Below are 10,602 nucleotides of genomic sequence, written 5' to 3' on the forward strand. Positions count from 1 at the left end.
TCGTTCGTGGCTGTGCAGAGGAGCGATCTGATGGAGTGGAGCGCGTCGGGGAGGACCTCCTGCCAGCGGGGAATCTGGAAACTCCTTGATCGAAGGGCTTCCATACTGTTGCGTTCTCCCTCTCCACCTGCCCATTTCCCTATGGGTTGTAGCTGGTAGCTCTGCTCGAGGCGATGCCCTTACTGAGCAGGTACTGAAGCAGCTCATCGCTCATGAAAGAGGAGCCCCGGTCACTGTGGACGTATGCAGGGAAACCGAACAGGGTGAAGATGCTGTGCAGTGCCTTTATAACGGTGGCCGAGGTCATGTCGGAGCATGGGATAGCGAAGGGGAAGCGGGAGTACTCGTCAATGAAGGCCAGGAAGTATACGTTATGGTTGGTGAAAGGAAAGGGCCCTTTGAAGTCGATACTGAGGTGCTCAAAGGGCCGGGAGGTCTTTACCAGGTCGGCCTTTACCAGGTCGGCCTTTTCTGGGCGGTAGAAGTGCGGTTTGCACTCTGCGCAGACCTGGCAGTCCCTGGTCATGGCCCTGACCTCCTCGGTGGAGTAGAGCAGGTTGCGGGCCTTAATAAAGTGGATGAGCCGGGTGACCCCCGGGTGACAGAGGTCATTGTGGATGGCCCGAAGTCTGTCATCTAGCGCGCTGGCGCACGTGCCACGGGACAGGGCATCTGAGGGCTCATTGACCTTCCCAGGACGATACTTGATATCGTAATTATAGGTGGAGAGCTCGATCCTCCACCTCAAAATTTTGTCGTTTTTTATTTTGCCCCCTTGTGCATTGTCAAACATGAAGGCTACCGACCGTTGGTCGGTGACGGGGGTGAATCTCCTACCGGCTAGGTAGTGCCTCCAGTGCCGCACAGCTTCCACAATGGCTTGTGCTTCCTTCTCGACAGCGGAGTGTCGAATCTCGGAGGCGTGGAGGGTTCTGGAAAAGAAGGCTACTAGCCTGCCCGCCTGGTTGAGGGTGGCGACCAAGGCGACATCTGAAGCATCGCTCTCTACCTGAAAAGGGATGGACTCGTCCACCGCGTGCATCGCGGCTTTGGCAATATCTGCCTTGATGCGGCTGATAGCTGAGCGGGCCTCAGCCGGCAGGGGGAATATCGTGGCTTTGATAAGTGGGCGGGCTTTGTCTGCATAGTTGGGGACCCACCGGGCGTCATCGGAGAATAGCCCCAGGCAGCGTTTAAGGGCCTTGGGGCTGTGGGGAAATGGAAGTTCGATGAGGGGGCGCATGCGGTCGGGGTCGGGCCCCAGGACCCCGTTTGCTACGACATAGCCGAGGCTGGGTAGCCGGGTAGTGCGGAAAACGCACTTCTCTTTGATATATGTGAGGTTGAGGGCCCGGGCGGCCTGGAGGAACCTCTGGAGGTTGGTGTCATGGTCCTGCTGATCGTGGCCACAGGTGGTGACATTGTCCAAGTACGGGTACGTAGCCCGCAACCCGTACTGGTCCACCATTCGGTCCATCGTTCTCTGAAAAACCGAGACCCCGTTAGTGAGGCCGAAAGGGACCCTGAGGAAGTGGAAGAGCCGGCCAGCTGCTTCAAAAGCTGTGTAGTGGCGATCTTCCGGGCGGATCGGGAGCTGGTGGTAGGCAGACTTCAGATCGACCGTAGAGAACACACGGTACTGTGCTCGATGATCCCCTCCCTCAAGAGTCGCTGGACCTCCGACTTGACAAAATCATGCCTTGGGAACTGTACTGCCTGCTCCTGGTGGCGATTGGCTTACAGTCGGGAGTGAGGTTCGCAAAGAGCCGGAGGGGGGGGGCTTTAAGGGTCGCAAGGCTGCATACAGTGAGGAGGGGGCAGGGGTCCGCTGAACTTTAGTGTCAGGCTTCGGTGACTGCATTGGAAGTCGAGTTCAAGCAGTAGGGGTGCACAGAGGCCAGGGAGGACATATGGTTTAAATTGGGCGTATTCAGTGCCCTTTATCGTGAGGTCCGCGACACAGTACCAGCCGTTCCCGTACCAGCCTCAGGCGCCAGAATGTGGCGACTTGGGCCTTTTCACAGTAACTTCATTGAAGCCTACTTGTGACAATAAGCGATTTTCATTTCATTTTCATTTCAGTACCCCCGATCTGCACCAAATGGAATCCGGAGGCGAGGGAGATTGTCTGGGATGCGGGGTAGATGTAGAGGGAGCAGCACCTTACCGTGTCAGGGTTGACAAAGCTCTCTGTGCTCCCGGAGTCGAAAAGACAGGGGATCTCGTGCCCATTGACCCGTGTCTTGTTATGCATAAGCGGCTTCCTCTGACAAAGGAAGGTTCAGACGTGGAGATAACTTCAACACATTTATTAAATTATTTACAATTTTCCTACTCGGATTCGCCACTCCTGTTCATCCTTCTATAGCTACTCAGACTGACGAACCAGTCTGCTACAATTCACGTGGTGGGTGTGATGTTGAATCAACCCTGTGTCTGTACTCACTGAGTGTCTCCACTGGAAAGAGGAAGATCATGTGTGCTGTGTCCTTTATATATGGGTTGGTGTAATAACACCCTGTGGTAGTGTCACCTCTGTGTGTATCGTGAATGCCCATTGGTCGTGTCCAATCTTACTGACCTATTGGTTGAGTGTCTGTGTGTCATGTCTCTGGTGCTCCCTCTAGTGTCTAGCTAGTCTACATGTACTTACATTAACCCCATGTGTATCTACAGTGATGCATATCACAACAACCCGGACGGCCATCAACGAATTCCTCAGATGCTTTGGCCGCGACTGGTCGAGGGTGACTGCGCTGAGTTGTGGGTAGTCTGCGTGATCTGAGGTATCGAGGTCACAAGATGGCTGCCCCCACGGGTCGCACATGTCGGGCTGAGTCCGAGATGGCAGCCAAGATGGCCGCCCCCATTGGTCACACGTGTCGGCTGGTGTTGAAGATGGCAGCCAATATGGCTGCCCCCACGGGTCGCACGTGTCGGGCTGAGTTAAAGATGGCCCCCACCACGAGCTGCACGAGGTGGGTGACGCGGTACCGGCAGGCACACAGCCACCTTGTAGGGTCTGTGGGCCTGTGAGTCCGTGGATCGGGCCTGGTGAGCTTTCGACTTCGGGGCTTTGGATCGGGCCAAACAGACTCTGGCAAAATGTCCCTTTTTGCCGCATCCGCTGCATGTCGCTGTGCGGGCTGGGCAACGTTGCCAGGGGTGTTGGCCCTGCCCGCAGAAGTAGCACGATGGTCCCCCGGGCTGCATGGGCAGCCGCGCGGCACAGGCCTGAGACGTAGTTGGGTCTGATGACGGCCGTGCCCACAAGGGGTTCGCTGGGTCTGCCGGGAACACGCTGAGGCTCTGGTGGGCCACCTCCAACGAGGTGGCTAGTTTTACCGTGTCCTGTCGGTCGGTGGTCCCGTTTTCCAGCAGTGGCTGCCGGATGTAGTTAGACCGGACCCCAACCACGTAGGTGTCCCGGATCATCTGTTTCATGTGCTCATTGGCTGTCACAGCCTTGTAGTTGCAGTTGCGGGTGAGTAGCGTCAGGTTCTCTAGGTATTCATCCAGCGATTCCCCGGCACGTTGACGGCGGGTCCATGGGCTTCACAAACTGTCTCTTTAGGATCGCGACCGCCGCTTTGTACGTGGCCGCGTCCTGAATCATACCCGATACTCGGTGGGTCACCCGGCCGTGGAAAATGCGCAGCTTGAGGGCATCGGAGAGAGGAGCTTCGAAGGAGTCGAGGTAGGCCTCAAAACAGCAGAGCCAGTGGAAAAGATTCCCTTAGCTTCTGCTGCTCGTGCGTCAAGTTCCAGTTTATCAGGCTTTAGAGCGGCTTCCATAGTGATGTCATTGGATAATAAATTGATGTACCATTAATTCACTGCAAGATGATGAGAGTCAGTGAACATAGGCTTTATTAATCAAGAACTTGCCTGCCTGTGTCTGCTGTACAAATGACCACTCCACCCTGGGAAAGAGTGCCTGTCCATTCACTCTATCCATGTCCCTCATAATCTTGTAGACCTTGATCAGGTCACCCCTCAACCTCCGTCTTTCTAATGAAACAGTCTGAGTCTTTTCATCCTCTCTGTGTAGCTAACACCCTCCAGACCAGGCAACATCCTGGTAAACCTCCTCTGTACCCTCTCCAAAGCCTCCACATCCTTCTGGTAGTATGGTGAGCAGAATTGTGTGCAATATTCCAAGTGCAGCCTTCTGGGGCTTTAGCACAGTGGGCTAAACAGCTGGCTTGTGATGCAGAACAAGGCCAGCAGCACAGATTCAATTCGCCAAAATGTGGCAACTAGAGGCTTTTCACAGTAACGTCATTGAAGCCTACTTGTGACAATAAGCAATTATTATTACCAAGGTTCTATACAACTGCAGCATGACTTGCCAGTTTTTATACTCGATGCCCCATCCAATGAAGGCAAGCATTCTGTATGCTTTCTTGACTACCTTGTCCACTTGTGTTGCTACCTTCAAAGATCTGTGGACCTGCATGCCCAGATCTCTTTGACTATTTTGCCATTTACGGTATATTTCCCCCTCTATGTTCGACCCACTAAAATGCATTACCTCACATTTGTCTCGATTAAACTCCATGTTTCATTTCTCTGCCCAAGTCCCCAACCTATCTATGTCCTGCTGTATCCTCTGACAATCCTCAACACCATCTACCACTCCAACAAACTTGGTGTCATCCCCAAACTTACTAATCAGACCAGCTACATTTTCCTCCAAATCGTTTATGTATACTACAAACAGCAGAGGCCCCAGCACTGATCCCTGTGGAATACGGCTAGTCACTGTAGTGATCTGCAAATCTGTATGTACACAAGGGGTTAATGTATAGCCATAACAGCTAAGTGATCATTAGATGGCAGCACTAGAAAGGGGTTTAAAAGACAGACTGAATCTGAGTTCCCGCCTCTTCGTGTGTATAGTGACTACTGACCAGAGGTAGAGAGAGATAACTCGAGGTGTAGGTGTAGTTAATCATACTTTATTCTTATTCAATCTTGTTTATTTATTACCTAGTATAAGTATTGGAGAGGAAACAAACTCACAGTTTATTTGTTCAAGTTACTCAATAAATTATTTGCTTTAATTGGAAGATTACATAAGAACATAAGAACTAGGAGCAGGAGTAGGCCATCTGGCCCCTCGAGTCTGCTCCGCCATTCAATTAGATCATGGATGATTTTTTGTGGACTCAGCTCCACTTTCCGGCCCGAACACCATAACCTTATCCCTTTATTCTTCAAAAAACTATCTATCTTTACCTTAAAAACATGTAATGAAGGAGCCTCAACTGCTTCACTGGGCAAGGAATTCCATAGATTCACAACCCTTTGGGTGAAGAAGTTCCTCCTAAACTCAGTCCTAAATCTACTTCCCCTTATTTTGAGGCTATGTCCCCTAGTTCTGCTGTCACCCGCCAGTGGAAATAACCTGCCCGCATCTATCCTATCTATTCCCTTCATAATTTTAAATGTTTCTATAAGATCCCCCCTCATCCTTCTAAATTCCAATGAGTACAGTCCCAGTCTACTCAACCTCTCCTCGTAATCCAATCCCTTCAACTCTGGGATTAACCTAGTGAATCTCCTCTGCACACCCTCCAGTGCCAGTACGTCCTTTCTCAAGTACGGAGACCAAAACTGAACACAATACTCCAGGTGTGGCCGCACTAACACCTTATACAATTGCAACATAACCTCCCTAGTCTTAAACTCCATCCCTCTAGCAATGAAGGACAAAATTCCATTTGCCTTCTTAATCACCTGTTGCACTTGTAAACCAACCTTCTGTGACTCATGCACTAGCACACCCAAGTCTCTCTGAACAGCGGCATGCTTTAATATTTTATTGTTTAAATAATAATCCCGTTTGCTGTTATTCCTACCAAAATGGATAACCTCACATTTGTCAACATTGTATTCCATCTGCCAGACCCAAGCCCATTCACTTAACCTATCCAAATCCCTCTGCAGACTTCCAGTATCCTCTGCACTTTCCGCTTTACCACTCATCTTAGTGTCATCTGCAAACTTGGACACATTGCCCTTGGTCCCCAACTCCAAATCATCTATGTAAATTGTGAAAATTGTGGGCCCAACACGGATCCCTGAGGGACACCACTAGCTATTGATTGCCAACCAGAGAAACACCCATTTATCCCAACTCTTTGCTTTCTATTAATTAACCAATCCTCTATCCATGCTACTACTTTACCCTTAATGCCATGCATCTTTATCTTATGCAGCAACCTTTTGTGTGGCACCTTGTCAAATTTACAAGTGTTAATCAACATCGAGTTTAAAATCATCTTGGTAAGAAGCAAATGAATAACATATATTACACAAGGTAATAAAGCAGTCACAACCTTCCATTCAGAAAAACACCCTTCTACTGCTACCCTTTGCCTTCTGTGACCCAGCCAGTTCTGTATCCATCTTACCACCTCACCTCTGATCCTGGGTGACTTCACCTTTCTCAAGAGTGAATATTTAAAAACTGCACAGTGTTTATTAAAGACAGAGAACCGTTATGTTATTTAATTAATGGTGTAACAGTTGCAAGCTGTTGGGACGACAGTATTACCCTTTAAAGGTCACAGGTCACACTGCCCGACTTTCAAGTTCTTGCTTTCCTTTCACAGGATCTGGGTTTCGCTGTCAAGGCTAGCATTTATCACTGTCATAATATACACACAAATATATGATGGTGCATAGACAGACACTGACTGACACACTGAATGACCAATCAACACACAGAACACAGCAGCCAATCACCAGACAGGACACGGCCACTATAAAGCCAGAGGGCACTAGTTTTCCCGTTCTCTCGTGATGCAGCCTCTGAGACAGCCAGAGCCAGCAGCACGAACATCTACCATGTGCTAGCAGTATAGTCTGATCAGGTTAGCCTCAGGTCTCGAGTCAACTTAACATAGTGTCAACCCACAGTGCAAGTATGTTTAACCGCTCATAGTTAAATAAAATAGAGTTGTACTTCTACAAGTGTTGGAAGCCTGTCTCTCTCACTGCTATGGTAAACGCAGTCCTCACAGACCCAGCATACCCAACACATCATGGCACCAGCGCGTGATGTTAGAGTTTGATGGACCTACCCTGAGATAGTCTGCCTTTGACCAGCGATCAGCCATCCGGTAATATGGACAGCGTCTGCCCTCCCCCGCCGCTCCGCGTCGCCGACAACCTCGGTGCCAACTGGACGATATTTAAGCAGAAGTTTCAGCTGTACCTCGAAGCCACCGACCTTGAAGCCGCCTCAGATGCCAGAAAGATTGCTCTCTTTCTCTCCACCGCCGGGGACCACGCCATCCACATTTTTAACTCCCTCACATTCACTGAAGATGAGGACAAGTCCAAGTTCAAAACAGTCCTGCTCAAATTCGACAGCCACTGTGACATCGAAGTTAACGAAAGTTTTGAACGCTACGTCTTTCAACAGCGTCTGCAGGGTAAGGACGAGCCTTTTCAATCTTTCCTAACCTATCTTCGCATCCTCGCGCAATCCTGCAATCACGGCTGCACCTCCAACTCAATGATCCGCGACCAGATCGTTTTCGGAGTGCACTCAGACCCCCTACGCCAGCAGCTCCTTAAAGTTAAACAGCTCACCCTCGCTATAGCCATCGAAACCTGCGTTCTGCATGAGCACGCCACTAACCGATACTCGCACACTCAAGCGGCAGAGACGGCGCGGCAAGGCTCCCACGATGCAGAGCGAGTGCAGGCCGTAAAACAGCTCCAGGGCCTGAGCCTGGATGAGGGCAGCCATTTTGCACGCTTTTCCCGGGCTTCCGCGCATGCGCGCAATGACCGAGGGGACGGCGAGGCCGAAGACCGAACTGCGAGGCACGCACAATGTACGACCGCACCGCGCATACGGTGGCTCCTCCCACTTAAAGCGGCAATGTCCCACGAAATCTCCACGCTGTCTCCTGTGTGGCAAGCTTGGCCACTACCAGCCCTGTGCAGATCTGCTCAAATACCTTCCTCCCGTCGCTCCCAGCAGCAGCGCAGGAACGTCCGGACCGTACAACAACTGGTCACAGATTCCAACTCCAACATGGTTCCAGACCCTGACACCGAGGATCTCAAATCTCCATTCCAGGTGGGTATCATCACCAAGCATACGATGCTTCAACAAAAAAAAGCCAAGCCCTTCCCAGTGATGAGCATTGATCTGGACGGTGAGTGGTGTGCCACCCTTATGGTCAACAAATCTCGCATCCGATTCAGGCTGGACACCGGCGCGTCAGACAACCTCATTTCGCAGTTTGACCTGGAAAACATCCACATCAAGCCGACCATCCTTCCATCCGCCTGCCAGCGTCTCGACTACGATGGCAATGCCATTGCTGCCAGGGGCTCATGCCAGCTTGTGGTGTCGCACCGTTCCTTAAAGGCCACCCTGCACTTCGAGATTGTAGGGTCCACCAAAGCTTCCCTGCTCGGTGCTCAGGCGTGCAAGATTCTGAATCTCGTCCAAAGGGTTCACTCCATGTCGCCCGCTGAGCCATCAGTGTCGCCGGACGTCGACTTTCAGACACAACTGAAGAACATCATCACTCGATACCACACCATCTTCGAGGGCATGGGCACACTCCCATACACGTACAAAATTATTTTAAAACCAAATGCCACGCCTGTGGTTCATGCACCCCACCGGGTGCCCGCGCCCCTGAAGGACCGCCTCAAGCAGCTGCTACAGACCTCCAGGACCAGGGCGTCATTTCTAAGCTTACGGAACCCACCGACGGGGTCAGCTCCATGGTGTGTGTTAAGAAACCATCAGGGGAACTACGCATTTGCATCGACCCCAAAGATCTGAACCATAACATCATGAGGAAACACTACCCTATCCCAAAGCGCAAAGAACTCACCTGCGAGATGGCTCGCGTCAAATTTTTCACAAAGTTGGATGCCTCCACGAGGTTTTGGCAGATACAACTTGATGCATCCAGTCGGAAACTCTGCACCTTTAACACCCCATTTGGCCGGTATTGTTACAACCGGATGACCTTTGGTATCATCTCAGCCTCGGAGGTGTTCCACGAAAAATGGAGCAAATGATGGAGGGTATCGAGGGGGTCCGGGTATATGTAGGTGACATCATTGTCTGGTCCACCACCCCGCAGGAACACATCGATCGACTCCAACACGTCTTCCGGAGAATCCATGAGCATGGCCTCCGCCTCAACAGGGCCAAATGCTCCTTTGGTCAAACAGAAATAAAATTCCTCGCCAACCACATTTCACAGTTTGGTGTGCAGCCGGATGCAGACAAGGTGCCGGCAATCAATGCCATGAAGACACCGTAGGACAAGAAGGCGGTCCTCCGCTTCCTGGGAATGGTCAACTTCCTTGGGAAGTTTATTCCCAACCTCGCATCTCACACCACAGCTCTCCGCAATCTAGTGAACAAAACCACCGACTTCCAATGGCTCCCCGCTCATGAGCAAGAGTGGCGTGAACTCAGGACGAAACACACCAAGGCCCCGGTATTGGCATTCTTCGACCTTGCCAAGGAGACGAAGATCTCCACTGATGTGAGCCAGTCTGGCATTGGAGCAGTCCTCCTCCAGCGCGACTCCTCCTCCTCATGGACTCCAGTCGCATACGCATCGCGTGCAATGACGCCCACTGAGAAACGCTATGCTCAAATCGAAAAAGAGTGCCTGGGCCTCCTCACGGGAATTGTCAAATTCCATGACTACGTATATGTACTCCCCAAATTTAAGGTCAAAACAGAATACAGGCCACTGGTCAACATTATACAAAAGGACCTTAACGATATGACAACGCATCCTCCTTAAACTCAGGCGGTATGACTTCGAACTGGTCTACACCCTAGGCAAGGAGCTCATCATGGCCGATGCACTCTCCCGTTCCGTCACTACGCCATGCGAGCATTCGGGCTTTGTGTGCCAAATTGATGGCTATGTTGAGTTCTGCGCATCTAACTTGCCCACCACTGACGAACGAGTCATCCAGATTCGTCGTGAAACGGCCAAGGATCCTTTGCTCCAATGAGTCATGCGCCATCTTACAGACGGGTGGCTCAAGGGCCAATGCCCGCAATTCTACAACATCTGGCAGTAGTAGATGAAATTCTGTTAAAGTTGTACAGGATCGTCATTCCGCACAGTATGCGGGAGCTCGTCCTTGAACAGCTCCATGAGGGTCACCTGGGGGTGGAAAGTGCCGTCGGCAGGCCCGTGAGGCAGTGTACTGGCCTGGCATCAACCAGGACATCGCCAACGCAGTTCTCAACTGCCCAACATGCCAATGGTTCCAACCAGCTCAGCCAAAGGAGACCTTCCAGCCACATGAACTGGTGTCATCCCCATGGACCAAGGTTGGCATTGATCTCTTCCACGCACTAGGCCGGGACTATGTCCTCATTGTGGATTACTTCTCTAACTACCCAGAGGTGGTTCGGCTGCATGACCGCACATCGACAGCGGTCATCCGTGCGTGCAAGGAGACTTTTGCTCGCCAAGGCATTCCACTCACGGTCATGTCCGATAATGGCCCGGGTTTTGCCAGTCAGGAGTGGACCAAATTTGCCTGGCGGTATAATTTCACGCACGTCACCTCAAATCCTCACTA

Source organism: Scyliorhinus canicula, chromosome 18 (assembly GCF_902713615.1).
Source record: "Scyliorhinus canicula chromosome 18, sScyCan1.1, whole genome shotgun sequence".
In the NCBI taxonomy this organism is placed as follows: Eukaryota; Metazoa; Chordata; class Chondrichthyes; order Carcharhiniformes; family Scyliorhinidae; genus Scyliorhinus; species Scyliorhinus canicula.